The following is a 16,085-nucleotide window of genomic DNA, read 5'->3' on the forward strand; positions in this document are numbered from 1 at the left end:
ATTCATCTTCTACAACCTGTCATGGTTTCCCAGTTGGGAATAGGTTTTTTCCATGATCACTCTCCTGTCGTTCCAGATCCTGCCACCCTCATCAGCCAGACATCTTCTCTTTCCCCTCACCTGTGCTTCCCCGCCCATCTGCACACCTGGTTCCCATGATCATCAGTTCCCCTTTATATACCGGCCCATTTCCACATGCCAGTTGCCAGATTGTCTAGCGTTCATGCCTAGCTTTCCAGCATTCCTGATTCTGTCTGTTTCTGCCTGCCTGCCTGTGACTTTGCCTGATTCCCGGTTTTTGGATTTTTGCCTGCCCCTTTGGATTTGTCTGCCTGATCTGCCTGTCTTCCCGGTTTTTGACTCCTGCCTACCTCTGACCTGATTAAAGCCTCTTGGACTCTGATACTCCGTTTGATGTTGTTCATTTGGGTTCTCTGTCTTTTGAGCCGTGACAGTACAATCTGGCCAAAAGTATGAACCCAGCCAGCATGGACCCACAAGGAAAGAACGTGGATCTGTGGGAGCTCTTTTACGGTGACCAAGTGGCGTCCTACCACCGTATGTTGAAGGGGACAGGGACATGCCGCCAGCCCCAGCCTGTTGCTGTTCCCGAGGTGGTCCCGGACCCACCCCAGTCTCTTCCCCCTTTCTCGGGAACACACCTGGCTCGAAATGGGCCCAGGAGTCTCCAGCTTCAGGAGAAAAGACGGCGGCGGCAGTCCCAGCCTGTTCCTGTTCCGGCGGTGGTCCTGGACACATCGCCCCTTGTTCCTGATCCGGCGGTGGTCCTGGACGCATCGCCCCCTGTTCCGGCTCTAGCGGTGGTCCTGGATGCATCGCCCCCTGTTCCGGCTCCAGCGGTGGTCCTGGATGCATCGCCCCCTGTTCCGGCTCTAGCGGTGGTCCTGGACGCATCGCCTCCCTGCTCCGGCGGTGGTCCTGGACGCATCGCCCCCTGTTCTGGCTCCAGCGGTGGTCCTGGATGCATTGCCCCCTGTTCCTGCTCCAGCGGTGGTCCTGGACGCATCGCCCCCCGTTCCGGCTCCAGCGGTGGTCCTGGACGCATCGCCCCCCGTTCCGGCTCTAGCGGTGGTCCTGGACGCATCGCCTCCCTGTTCCTGCTCCGGCGGTGGTCCTGGACGCATCGCCCCCTGTTCCGGCTCCGGCGGTGGTCCTGGACGCATCGCCCCCTGTTCCGGCTCTAGCGGTGGTCCTGGACGCATCGCCCTCTGTTCCGGCTCCAGCGGTGGTCCTGGATGCATCGCCCCCTGTTCTGGCTCCCGCGGTGGTCCCAGAACCCCCTTTCAGCACCGGCGGTCGGCCCGGCCCCGAGGACGGCCCCTGGAACTTTGGCCGTGTGTCGGCCTGGGACTTTGATACTCCGTTCGATGTTGTGCATTTGGGTTTTCTGTCTTTTGAGCCGTGACACGACCACTGGTGCTCGGTTGACTTTGTGCTTAAAGACTGTTCTGCTGTCAGTCGTCCAGGGTCATGGAATGGTTTCAAGAGCCAGTCCTGCAAAGGATAAGTAGAGTCTCCAAGAAGGAAATACCCAGCAGTCACTGTGTATTCCTGATGTGAGCTAAGAAGATGTTCCTCCCACTGACTAACTCCTGTATATGTAATCAACCATTTGTCCTTGAGAGCTGAAGTTTCAGGATCAATTCCTTGAATGCTTTGCTAAATTTGCCCCTTTTAACATTTCTTGATATTTTGATGTTAAATCCACTGTTTTTGGCCATTTCTGTACATTTAATACATTTCAGTACCCTTTTACCTGAAGTCTCCATTAACACCAAACTTGGCACAATTAATTTTTTGGATTGTACTTGTCAAGCCTAACAGGTTTGAGGACGATTTGTCAAAAAACTTAATCGTACAGGAATACCGTATTGGCCTGAATATAAGACGACCCTGATTATAAGACGACCCTCTTTTTCAAGACTCAAGTTTGAAAAAAGACTTTTTGAACACCAAATTCAATTTTCATACAGAAAATAATTATAGTACATCTGAAACAAATGATTATAACAATATATTCGAGAGAAAAGCCTCTTATTTTGCCTCATTCAAATCATTATCTTGAAGTATGCATCTTAACTTCTCCTCAGCTGCCGGTTCACCTGCCGATCTTCCACACACTTTTCTCATTTCTCCATCTTCTGTTATGTCTTCTCTTATTTTCTTCTCTTTTCTTTCTTAGCGCTATTTTTTTATTTTTCTTCTTCATGACAGGAGTTTTGTCCTGGGGAGTTTAGTTCAGCATTCGCTTTAAAGATATCTGGCTCCATCTTGTGTTGTGAATGGGTATAACGTTTAGACCCCGAATGTAAGACGACGCCCACTTTTTCAGTCTTATTTCAATACAAAAAACACCGTCTTATATTCGGGCCAATACGGTATATCATTTTTCATATCATATTTATTAAAAAGATAATAACAGTGTTAACAGTCTGTATGGATATTTAGTAAAATTCATCAATAGCAAAAAAAACCCCCCGTCAGATGTTCAAAAAGTTATTTGAACGTAGAAAGTTTCGGTCTTTCACTGACACATTAAGGCTGGTGGACGCACTTTTCTGAGGTTTGGTCCGTTGGCGACACTCACTGGTGATGCAGGGAAGTGCAGAATATGAGGAAACGACGTCAACAATAAGTTCAGGACCATGTGAAGGACACGACAGTCCTGGACCTGGACCTGGACCAGGACCTGGACCTGGACCTGGACCTGGAGCTGCAACAATCTCACAATCAACCACATGAACATCTAAAGGTCGGAGCTCAAAGATGTGACCCTTCAATCACAATGTCAGCATTGGTTCTGTTAGAGCAGGGGTCGGCAACCAAAAATGTTGAAAGAGCCAGATTGGACCAAAAACACATATGCCTGGAGCCGCAAAAAGTGAAAAGTCTTGTATAAGCCTTAGAATGAAGGCAAATGGCGAAAGGCGAAATGTCGAGAAAAAAGTCAAAATGTCGAGATTAATGTTGAAGTACAATCTCTAGAAAAAAGTGGAAAGTCGAGAAAAAAGTGGAAATGTTGAGAAAAAAGTGGAAATGTCGAGAAAAAAGTCGAAATTTCGAGAAAAAAGTTAAAATGTCGAGATTAAAAAGGAAAAAGAAAAAAAAAGGAAAAAAAAAAAAAGGAAAAAAAAGCTTAAACATTTTTGAAAAAGCTCCAGGAGCCACTAGGGCGGCGCTAGAGCCGCGGGTTGATGATCCCTGTGTTAGAGGAACCTGCTTCAGGGACCACGTAGACCTGCTGGTCCAGGACTAAGACTGGACCATCAGCTGGTTTAGTCTGGATCTGCTGGTCGAGGACTAAGACTGGACCATCAGCTGGTTTAGTCTGGATCTGCTGGTCCAGGACTAAGACTGGACCATCAACTGGTTTAGTCTGGACCTGCTGGTCCAGGACTAAGACTGGACCATCAGCTGGTTTAGTCTGGATCTGCTGGTCCAGGACTAAGACTGGACCATCAGCTGGAGCTGCTACAGGTCGGACATCTCTGTCACCATGACGACCGTATGGGACGACTACTGGAGATTAAATCCAGATCCTAAAACATCAATAACTGTGTCTGGACAGAAAAAAACATTAAAATACATTTTGCAGCAAAAACCGGTTCTGTAAAGTCGACTTTTAAAATAAAACTAAGATGTCACAGAAAGGTTGGTTGGTACAAACTGATGTGATTCAGCAATATATGAATAAAGTTTTCATTGAATGTTTAGGCAACTTTCAGAGTCTGATATGGAGTCGGCTGCAGGACTATAGGAAGTGTTAGACCGGTCTCTCCTCCTGGACCTGGGGCCTTATGTACTAAGAGTGCGTGCGCCACTTTCAACGCTCACGGTCGTATGTACAAAGAATGACGTGAACGTAGAAAGCTGCGGTACTTCACTCACACATTAAGGCTTTTGTACGCACTTTTCTGAGGTTCTGTCCGTTGGCGACACTCACTGGTGATGCAGTGAAGTGCAGAATATGAGGAAACGTAACGTCAACAATAAGTTTACGACCACGTGAAGGACATGACAGTCCCGACATCACCAGATAAGTTACACAAGAGTGGAACTGCAACAATGTCACAATCAACCACATGATCTGAACAAACAACTAAAGGAGCTCAACGATGGAACCTGCAAATCCTGATGGAGCTTTGGCTCCGTTAGAGGAACCAGCTGATGGCAGGATCAGGAGCGAGTCCTCAGGGACCAGACTGATCTGCTGGTCCAGGACTAAGACTGAACCATCAGCTGGTTTAGTCTGGACCTGCTGGTCCAGGACTTAGGCCCAATCCCAATTCTCCTTCACTCGCCCTTCTTTTCTCCACTCGCACTTCTTTTCTTCCCTAAGCCCTAAAAAAGAAGGGGGAGATTTTAGGGCACTTGAGATCTAGGGCACTTGGCCCGGGTGCCTGTCCCATTTCTCCCCCTACCCCTCGTTTCCATCCCTAACCTGATCAGGAAGCTGAGAGCCAAAAGCTGTTTTAATTTCAGCTGTAGCGCTGTTAATATGGCACTTTATTAAGTTTTAATATTTTTACAGGTATAATGGTAACCTTAAGATCCCCAACCTGGGCTCAGTTTATCCAAATAACGCCTGTTAAGAAATTTGACCCGATGTTTTCGGAGATGAGAAGAGCCGCCGCCCCCGGGGAGCAGCCTCAGCTCACAGCCCGAGAAGAGACGTGTCCGCCGGGTCAGGCTGCTCCGTCAGCCCCGGGAGAGACACTCTCTCCCGGGGCGCAGCTCTGTTGAGAATTAAGCCGGCTGAAATAAATCATTTAGGAAGATGTTGGTTTAATAGATGAAATCTAACAGTTGTAGCTACGCCTGTTAAGAAATTTGCTCCGAAATTTAGAGATTTCTGCCTGCCGGCTCCGGAGCTTGGGTCCGCGTTAAATCGACGCAGAGCCTACGGCGTACGGCGCGCGTCGCCGCGTACATCGACGCAGACCCCTCGCCGTAGGCTCTGCGTTGGTGTAACGCGGAACCATAAATCCCTTTATTCTGGCGTGATCTTCCGCAACTTTATCTGAAAGTGTGTAAATTACCGAGATAACAGCTGGATTACTTTGTGGTTTCTGAAGACTACTATATCAGAAACATCCAAAACAAATCTGATGAGTCACAGGATTATTTCTCTCTATTTCTCTGAGACGAGTCTGCCTGTTTGCCTTCGGTCGGCGAGTCAAATCGACGCAGAGCCTCTTTTTTTCATACCCCCTCGCTCGCCAAGTCAGCATCTGAAATCCCTCGATTTGAAGGGGCTATTCTCAGCCCCTAGCCCTCGTTATGCCCCCTCCCCCTAGGTGAAAAGAGGAATTGGGACACCACTACCTTCACGGGAACGCGCAAAAGTTAGGGTTAGTGAAGAAAAGGAGGGCGAGGGGGAGTATTGGGACGCACCCTAAGACTGGACCATCAGCTGGTTCAGGTACCAAGAGGATCCTTCTGGATCTCTGCCCTGAACTGGACCAGCTGCTCCGGTTCAGACCAACATGATGCTTCAGCTGGAGCTGCTGACAGGTCGGACATCTCTGTCGTCATGACGACCATAGGTGGGAGGACTACTGGAGATAAAAGCCAGATCCTAAACATCCGATAACTGTGTCTGGACAGAAATACATTAAAATTAATTTTGCAGCAAAAACCGGTTCTTTAAAGTTGTTATTTCTCACGTTTGCACCTCGATAATCCCGTCGGCACAAATTGTCTTTATTTCTGCAGCGGAGGAATCAGATCGTGATGCTTCATGTTTTAAATATAAATCCATGTTGTTCACATTGTTATGCTTATGAGAGTGGTGATCGCGGACATCCACAATGTGTAGGACTCAATAAACGTGTACATTGGTCTTAATGCGTCAGCATGACAATAAAGTGGAACGAGGAGTCGTTTTTCATCCACCAAAAATTTTGGTGTCGGTTCTTAAATTACAAACAAGAAAAAGCAGAGTGTAATGATGCACTAACGCTGCCCATAAACATTAACAAACCCGTACGATCATAATAAAACCACAACTCTTCACCGAACGCAACGCAAAGCAAAGAACACCATAATGTAGGTGTCAAACTGAATCCCAGAAGGGCCGGTGTCCTGCATGTTTTAGATGTTTCCCTGCTTTAACACACCTGATTCTAATTAATCATCGTCACCAACTTGTCATCAAAGTCTGGATAGTTCTGTTGATGACACAGTCACTTGTATCATGGTGCAATGAAGCAGGGAAACATCTAAAACCTGCAGGGACACCGGCCCTCGAGGACTGGAGTCCGACACCAGCTGAAATCGGAAGAAATGCTCCAAAATGAATGATTTATTCCAGCTCAGAGCCGATTATTTTTTTTTATATATGTTTTACCTGTTTTTGCACATTTCTTGTTAGGATGAGCGGTTTTTAATGGATAATTATCTTCATTATCATATTCAAACATATATTTGAGGGAGGAGACAGGGCGGAGTGTTGTGCTCCCGCGCATGCGCGCTCAAATCCACGCTGATTGGGATGTACAGAGAAACCTGCGTGGATTTGGGCGTACGCACAGTTTTGTACATATGAATTTTTGCGTTCTTTTTAATTCCACGCACGGATTCAAGTTGAAATCCACGCACTCTTAGTACATGAGGCCCCTGGACCTGGACCTGGACCGGTCTCTCATCTTGGACCTGGACCTGGCATAATTATATAAAAATATACAGAATAATGTTTTAAATGTTAAAACTCAGTTATGTTTAAAATGATATTAAAAATGTTTAAATATTATTTTCATTATTTTGTTTTGTTTTCCTTCAAGTATTGGACATGTGACAAGCAAATGAGCGATAGGAACTTTTGTTGTTATCGGTCGGACCACTTTGCAGCGGGACTGCATTACACTTGACTTATTTACGTCTGATGCTGATACCTGAAACTGGAGTATAAAGATGGATAGCTGGCTAGCAACAGGGGGAATTAAAAAGTTCGGAGGTGCCGCCAACATTTTTGAGACATAAAAGTGGTCCCTGAGTTGGAAAAGGTTGGGAACCACTGCGTTAGTATTTCATACGCGTGACAGTAAAATGGAACAAGGAGCTGTGTTTATTCCCACCAACTTAAGTTCTGGTGTCGGTTCTTAAATTACAAACAAGAAAAAAAAAGAGTGTAATGATGCACTAACGCTAAATATTAACATTAAACTTTACGAACATAATAAACCCACAACTCTTCTCAGAACTGCATGTGCCCTCGACTCCACGTTGATTGTGATGTTCAGAGAAACGTGCGTGGATTTGGGCGAATGCACAGTTTTCAACATCTGAATTTTTTTTTTGCGTACGCAAGAATTCCACACACGGACCAACGTTGAAATCCACGCACTCTTTGTAAATGAGGCCCCAGTTGTGCAAATTCTCCCACTTAAAAAGATAAAAGAGACCTGTAATTTTCATCACAGAGACAGAATGACAAAAAAATGAAAATCACAATGTCTGATTTTTAAAGAATATATTTGCAAATTATAGTGGAAATAAGTATTTGGTCAATAACAAAAGTTCATCTCAATACTAATTATACTATACTTATACTATGAGATGAACATTGAAAAGACTGGGTTGTTTCTTAAAAGTCAGAAATTGTGGTTATCAGTTAATCCACCAGAACAGGGATTTGAACCCTCAGATTAAAAGTCTGATGCTCCACCAGTTACTCAGGTAATAGCTGAGCTACTCAGGTAATAGCTGAGCTACTCAGGTAATAGCTGAGCTACTCAACTACAATTTTAGGTCCGCTTCTTTTTAACCTTTACATGCTTCCCTTGGGGGACGTCATCAGGAGACACGGCATCAGCTTCCACAGCTACGGTGACGACACACAGCTGTACATCGCCGTGTCTCCTGATGACACTGGGCCACTTGATGCCCTTTTTAACTGTATTTTAGATATTAAGTCATGGATGGCAGATAATTTCCTACAGCTCAACCAGGACAAAACAGAGGTTTTAGTTATTGGTCCTGAAGGCCAGAGAGAGAAACTTTTACCAAATCTACAAGATTTTAAACCTTCGAAATGTGTAAAGAACCTGGGTGTTATTTTTGACTCTGAGCTCACTTTTATTCCACACATAAAGAATATTACGAAAATAGGTTTTTACCATCTTAAGAATATAGCCAGAGTCCGCCCGTTTCTCTCTCAGGCCAGCACGGAGGTGCTGATGCATGCTTTTATCTCATGTCGTTTAGATTATTGTAATGCCCTGCTCTCTGGTCTTCCTAAAAAGAGTATTAAGAATCTACAACTAATACAACTGTTAGTTGTATTAGATCGAAACTTGCAAGAACAATAGGAATTTTATATAGGACAAAACAAGTACTTAACTACAATTCATTATACACACTGTACTGTACTCTTGTGTTGCCATATCTGTCTTATTGTGCAGAAGTCTGGGGTTGTACATACAAAAGCAACACTCAAATGTTATATCTTATGCAAAAGCGAGCTATCAGAATAGTCCACCAAGTAGGGTACTATGAACACACCAACCCACTGTTCCTTAAATCCAGGTCAATGAAATTCAAAGATATCGTTGACTGCAAAATTGCTCAAATCATGTACAAAGCAAGGAATAACGTACTTCCAGGAAATCTTCAAAAAATGTTTGCGGAAAGGGACGGAAAGTATAACCTCAGAGGGAAGGGGAAATTTAAACAACCAAGTGCTCGTACCACGCTAAAAACAATGTGTATTTCAGTCTATGGAGTAAAAATGTGGAATAGTTTACCAGACGAAATAAAAGATAGTAAAAGTGTTGTCCAGTTGAAAAAAAAGTTTAAATGGTGCACTTTTGAAAAGTATAAAATGTTATAGTTTATTACTTTATTTTTTTTCTCGTTAAGTTAATAGTAGTTTGGATTATTTGGGTACATAATCCTTGTGCTTATGGCTTGTATGTATGTATGCATGCAAGAAGGTATGCATGTGCAGATATATTTATATAATTATGTTTACAATCATAGTAGTGTATTCTTGTGTAATTTTGGTAAAGATTTGGATATATAGCCTATGTTAATATACTTTGTAGTTTTGGTAAAGTTCTGGATATATATGTTAATATACATTGTTGTAGTACTATAAAGTACTGTATTACTAGAATATGTTTTGTTTGTTTGTCAAATTTTGAATAGTAAACAAGGGTTTGGCGCCTAAAAGCTATGCTTCTGCCAAACCCTTTTCGTTCAGCCATAGTTTAATATATTTTTTCTGTTTTGTTTATGTTTGTTCTTTTTTTATGATGTTGCTGCTGAACGAAATAAACAATCATTCATTCATTCATTCATTCATAACTATTACAGAATTCAGCCGCTCGCGTGCTGACGAGGACCAGAGGGCGGGAGCACATTACACCTGTTTTAAAATCGCTGCATTGGCTCCCCGTCCGCTTCAGGATCGATTTTAAGGTTCTTTTACTGGTTTTTAAATGTCTTAACGGTCTTGGGCCATCTTATTTATCTGACCTGCTTTTACCGTATCAACCCTCACGGACCCTGAGGTCCTCTGGCACCGGCCTTTTAACCATTCCCCAAACCGCGACCAAAACCCACGGTGAGGCTGCATTCAGCCATTATGGCTCTTATCTATGGAACAGCCTACCAGAGAACCTCAGGGCCGCAGAGAACGTTGATATTTTTAAAAGGAGGCTCAAGACACACCTTTTTAGCTTGGCTTTTATCTGATCCGTTTTATCTAGTCTTTTCAGCTATTTATTGTATCTATTGTATTTACTTTTTTTTTTTTATTTTAGCTTTTTTATTATCTTTAAACCTTTAATCCATTTTAGTGACTTTGTATTTTATGTTATTTATTATTCATCTTAAGTTTTGTATAGATTTTTCTAAAATTTTACACTTTTTAGGCATTTTTTACTTTCTTTTAATCCTTTAGTTTTTAGCTCCAGTGTTTCCTCAGGGGGGTCGTCCACACTGGGAGGTGTGCCTGCTCCGCCCATGGGGGTGTCGTCATGGGGGTCCCTCAGGCCTGGGTAGCTGGGGGTGGGACTCCACCTTCTGTGTGGGGTCTGTCCTGGTCTGTCCGGGTTGGGGGGTCTCTGTGGCGATGCTCCTTGTGGTCGTGGTCGGTGGAGCCTCTCAGTGTGGACGGCCACCCATAGGTAGTGTTTTCCTCACCTGGATCGTTAGTGCTAAGCCATGTCACCAGTCCACTTATTGTGTGTGTGTATGTGTGGCCGTGTGAGTGTATGCACATGTGTATGAGTGTGAGTGAGGGTGTGTGTATGCGTGGGGGGTGGGGGGTGGGGTCGTATGGGATGTTTTAAATTGTACTTTTGATTGTCATTTTATTTTTGTATGTAAAGCACCATGAGTTGCACTTACACTGCATGAGTTGGTGCTATACAAATAAATAAAGTTTAAGTTTACTCAGGTAATAGCTGAGTTACTCAGGTAATAGCTGAGCTACTCAGGTAATAGCTGAGCTACTCAGGTAATACCTGAGCTACTCAGGTCATAGCTGAGCTACTCAGGTCATAGCTGAGCTACTCAGGTCATAGCTGAGCTACTCAGGTCATAGCTGAGCTACTCAGGTAATAGCTGAGTTACTCAGGTAATAGCTGAGCTACTCAGGTCATAGCTGAGCTACTCAGGTCATAGCTGAGCTACTCAGGTCATAGCTGAGCTACTCAGGTCATAGCTGAGCTACTCAGGTAATAGCTGAGTTACTCAGGTAATAGCTGAGTTACTCAGGTGAGTAACTCAGCTATTACCTGAGTAACTCAGCTATTACCTGAGTAACTCAGCTAACCTGAGTAACTCAGCTATTACTGAGTAACTCAGCTATTACCTGAGTAACTCAGCTATTACCTGAGTAGTTCAGCTATTACCTAATAGCTGAGCTACTCAGCTAATAGCTGAGTTACTCAGGTAATAGCTTAGCTACTCAGGTAATAGCATCACCAACTTCTTCTTAGAGGAACTTCATCAATTAAAGCTCTTTTCAGCAGACAAACTGCACCTGCTGGTGGTGGAAGAGGCATTTTCATCCTATTTACCATCGTATCAATCATGTAGCCTAGATGTAAGTACCATTGAGATACTGTCCACTACAATAACGAGGACAACTGGCAGCTCATTTTCACAGCTCGCACGGAATAAACATGATTCAGATTCTGATTCTGAATTGCTCAATTGCTGCAATCTGAAGTATTTTGTAACAACCTTGAGATACTTGATTTTGCGTCTTTATTAGGAATCAACGTAAAACAGACCAGAGTGTCTACAATAAAAGAGTGTGAATGGGTGAATATGAAATAGATTAAATCGCTTTGCAGAGCATACAAGTATAAAACTTTATTAATGTCAATGTCAATGTCAATGTCAATTTTATTTATAAAGCACATTTAAAAACGACCGAGGTCGACCAAAGTGCTGTACAGCATACAAGAAAAAAAAACAATACCAAAAGAAAAACACAGTACACAGTGTAGAAACAATAAAATCACTAACATACTAAAATGATCAATTAAATAGTAATAAAAATAGAGAAAAGACGACAAAGAACAGACACATAAAGTGCACAATCACTATCACTATCACAATCATTAACTAAGTATGTAAACTATATGAGTGCAATTAAATTAATTGAATCAGTAATTTAGTCCTAAAATGACATCATGAAGATGTTTGTGTTGTTTATTTAGGACGATAAAAACAGGAAGGTTCCAGTAGAGAAGGTAAGAGTTGCATCAGATACATCGTTGTGAAGAGCAACTCTGTCTTTTAGCCTCGGAATGTCATCAAAGACATGTGATGTCACTGATGACGTCACACAGACTTATGGAGGGTATACATAGAACTCCTTAAAGTTAGGATTTTTTTTATTCACATTATTAGCAGAAATAGGAAATAATTTTGCCCCAGGAACATGAAAACATGATGACATCAGCAGGTCAGTCTTGGAGTATAGAGGTGAAACACTTCTGATGTTACTGCTCTGTGTGTGAGATTGAGATGGTTTCCATGGATACATTGGCCCAATCCCAAACTCCACCCTAAACCCTCAAGCCCTGAGCCCTCACAGACTTTCAGTGACGTCAGCGTCACGTGATCAAGTGTGAGAGGGTGTGAGGGCTCCAAATGGTATAAATAGGAATGGGACACACTTAGCAGAAACCGGACTTTCTTTGACAAACTTTATTTAAAATTTCAATTTACAAAATTCCTAGTCAGATCAAAATGTTACGTACCGGTATTATAAGTTTGGGAATGATCATCCTACGGATGTTTGAAAACAAAGTGGTAGCCTATATAAAGGAGCATAAAATTCAACAAAGAACATTATTTAAATATGTGCACAATACAATATGTATTTCCTTGTTAATGTAGTGTATTTCTTCCAATCTACCCATACCAGCACATCCAGTATGCCAGGCTCAATCGCCGAGTAATTTCATTTTTGTAAGAGAGCATATAAATTGATGGTATCCTGAGTTAAATATTACAGTTATATTATTACTATTTACTGCAACGTTTTTGTTCAACTTGCTGAAATTGTTTAAATTTAGTGGTCATAAATAAATGAATAACCAAATTACTGCCTGACTTGTTTGTGTTGGATCTAAAACTATCCTGCTAGTATTTACATGTATGCATTTCTGTTAACAAAGGAAATCTTAATTCAAACACTGTACTCAGATTAAAGAAAAGCAAGTCTTGTTTATTCAACACAATCCTGGTCCTCGTGTTCCCTGTCCTGCATGTTTTACATGTTTCCCTGCACCAACACACCTGATTCTAATTAAAGGTCCTAATTAGCTTGTCACCAAGGTCTGCACAACTCTGTTGATGACACACGTACTTTTATCACGGTGTGCTGAAGCAGGGTAGCATCTAAAACATGCAGGACAGTGACCCACGAGGACCAGGATTGAAAAACACTGGTCTAATATAAAATGAAAACAAATGAAATTGAACCTCAAATTATGAATGAAAAAATGATGAAGAAAACTACATTTTGTCCTCCATCTTCCCACAAATGTCAATTAACTTAGATAATTGGTCATCCCTCTTCCTTTCCCTCTCCTCCTCCTTTTCATCCAGCTCCCTCAGCCTCTTTTCTTGTCTTTAGTGTTGAAGAAAGTCCAAAACGTCATTTGTCCTTTTTTTTGGTTTTCTTCCCTCCGATTGAATGAATGAATGAGTGAATGAAAAACTTTATTTCGAACATGCTAAAAAAAAGAAAAGAGAAATAATATATATATATATATATATATATATATATATATATATATATATATATAGAACGATAGTTAAATAATATGTTTGTTGGTCGCTCCATGTTTGTAAAGGAAATAATAGGGCCGTTGAAAAATCATCACGGGACAACAGTTTCTGAATTTAAATCACCAGTGGGATATGTATTTATATTTACAGGTGAACTTTCGTCTCGCAGTCGCACATGGTTCCTTTTCCTCCGCCCCCTGTTTTGTTTACATTCTCCCTGGTAACCTCCTTTTATGTCCCAACGCAATGAACTGTGGGTAATTCCCTTTCCCAGAGTGTGCTGTGATGCTGACTTGCTGGAAGGGGGCAGTAAGGGCTCAAAATGGCTGCCGGGAGCCCTCGCGCACTTAATCACTTGAGGAATGGGACAGCCTTAAGCCCTTACGCAAGGTGCGGGAGCGCGCACGTAAGTCTACGAGTCTGCGAGGGTGGAGATTGGGATTGGGCCATAGAGTCTCAGATACCTGAGATTATGTTGCTTTTTGCGTGTGGAATAAACTGCAGAATGTGAAGCAACATGTTTAGGTTTCAATATAAACAGCAGAGGGCGCTGGTGCTACATTTGTTAACGTGCACACATTATCATCTTCATCTCCAAATCAATCACATGCATCAGATACATTGTTATAAATACAAATTCTTTAATCTAACCCTGGAATGTCATCAAAGACATGTGATGTCATTGATGATGTCGCCAGAACAGCAGTGGAGGTGATTCCTTTCTGCTCGCCTTCAACGTATAATTCCCAACTCTTACAACTTCCTGTTTTAACAGGCCCTCCGACATGTAAAGTATAACCACAATACGGACAGTAAAACACAATGTCAATCATCCCAGAATTCCCCTTTCTTACAGTTATCTAGAAATGAAACCTGTTTTCTCAAGATCAACTTTTTCAATAAACAGTAGACTGCAAGAACACAGACAAACAGACAGTTTGTGTTTATAACTACTTATTTTGAGGTAATTTATCCACTGCAATAAAATAATAAGTGATTTGTTCTGTGAAATAAAAACCTCCTAAATTCTTATGTATTATCCTGCCCTCCATGGCAGACATTCATCCATCAGGTCTGGATTTTGGAGGGATAGAAATAAAGAGGGAACTTCCACAGATACAGGGCTGGATATTCCACCTCACTACTTTCCTCTCAGGAACATCCTGAAGGGGATGTAGCTCAGTGGTAGAGCGCATGCTTCGCATGTATGAGGCCCTGGGTTCAATCCCCAGCATCTCCATTGCTTTAACAAGCCTTATACAGTAAGAAAGTTTTACATAAAGGATGAATTATGTTCAGAGTTGGACAAATTCAGAAAATGAATTGGACTTGCTGTCACAACCCTCAAGGCAGCTGCCTTCTATCACAGTCACTAAATCTCCTGCCTGAGATAAGACAGCATTATTTGAATTAAATAGTTACTTTACTATGATTTTTAAAATCTGCATTGATTGAAAATATAAGTTTAATCCCTTTTAGCCTCAACTCCAATCCAGTCTGTTGCAGTGATGGTGTACATGACGTGTGAGGAAATCAGCCACATTTCACTGTATTTAACATCAATGCCTTCAAAAAGCTTTAAACGAGTTTGAGGCAAGAATAAGAAATGAGACTCATTGGAGCCACGACGGCCGTCAGGGGTACTGCAGCCAACAGTGAAGCCGGCACGGGAGAACGGGAAGAACGTGCATGCAGCGTAATGTGACGTCACATCCGCAGGACAGCGCGGGAAATTCCGGCCCAGAATTGCAGCACATTTTGCAGCACACAGCCTGTTCAAGGCAACGGAGAGATACACTAGAGGGATCATTCTTTTTGTTTTGGAACGCTTCATCTGACATTATTACTAGAAAACTTAAAACGTATACGAATTTTTTTCATAAATCCTGCCTCAAGCTCCTTTAACGGTCATGAGGAGTTTATATAGGACACATATATATGTATGCATTTACACTCACCGGCCACTTTAGTAGGTAAAATAACTGACCTTCCATTAAAATTTCTAACCACCCAATCCCATGGCAGCAACTCAATGCATTTAGGCCTGTAGACATGGTCAGGAGAATCTGCTGGGGTTCAAACCAGCATCAGGATGGGGAAGCACAGTGGTCTAAGTCAGTGATTCTTAACCATAGGGCCGCGGCCCACACTTGGGCCGCGAGCGCCATCTAGTGGGCCGCGAAAAAAAATCTGTTTTGTACGTGTGGGCCGCGAGGGCCGCGGGACTGCATAGTCTCCCGACCAAATGAGGAGAAGAAGACCCTCAGCTAGTTGTACGTGTAATAGTAAGAGAAATGGTGTGTATTTATAGTGAAAATCCTTCATTTTGCACAGAGTAGGTTTAGATCCGCCAGGATCAGGGATCGATTACTTGGGTCTGCGCCCAGAGCGAGCGAGCGGCGTGATCATTCATCCCGACGAGTCCCCGCGGCCGGGGAGGTCGGTTCCGCTCGGGCGGCTCCGTCGTTACTGCTGAAGGATTGTACATGTAGATGTGTGGGCTGGACTGTTGTTCGGGCTCGCAAAAGCATCGGAAAGTGACACGGCTGCAGTGCAGCCAGAGAGCTGCGGGCCCTGCCCGAGCAGCTGATCAGGCTCGGATGAAATCCGACACGCGCAGTCCTGACAACTTATTAATGTAAATAAAACTTAGTAAGTTACTTAGTAAGTAATTAGCTTGACTCTTACAGAGATGAGAAGCTAAATAAAACTAAATATCGTTCCAGGCTCATCAATGAGCACCTTCTCATGAGAACCTGACACCATCCAGCCCAGATTTAAAGTCCTGGCAGGAGAAATTAGAGCTC

At 42.9% G+C, this 16,085-nt stretch overlaps 1 protein-coding gene and 1 non-coding gene across 2 annotated transcripts in view; both read left to right on the plus strand.

The window, feature by feature from the left end:
* LOC133442073 (gastrula zinc finger protein XlCGF26.1-like) overlaps nt 1-16,085 on the plus strand; it is a 55,792-nt gene that overhangs the window by 18,537 nt on the left and 21,170 nt on the right. The window lies entirely within an intron of this gene.
* On the plus strand, nt 14,447-14,518 carry trnaa-cgc (transfer RNA alanine (anticodon CGC)). Its single transcript has one exon. It is a non-coding gene; the product is annotated as a tRNA-Ala (tRNA).

This window comes from Cololabis saira, chromosome 4 (genome assembly GCF_033807715.1).
Source record: "Cololabis saira isolate AMF1-May2022 chromosome 4, fColSai1.1, whole genome shotgun sequence".
Taxonomy (NCBI): Eukaryota; Metazoa; Chordata; class Actinopteri; order Beloniformes; family Belonidae; genus Cololabis; species Cololabis saira.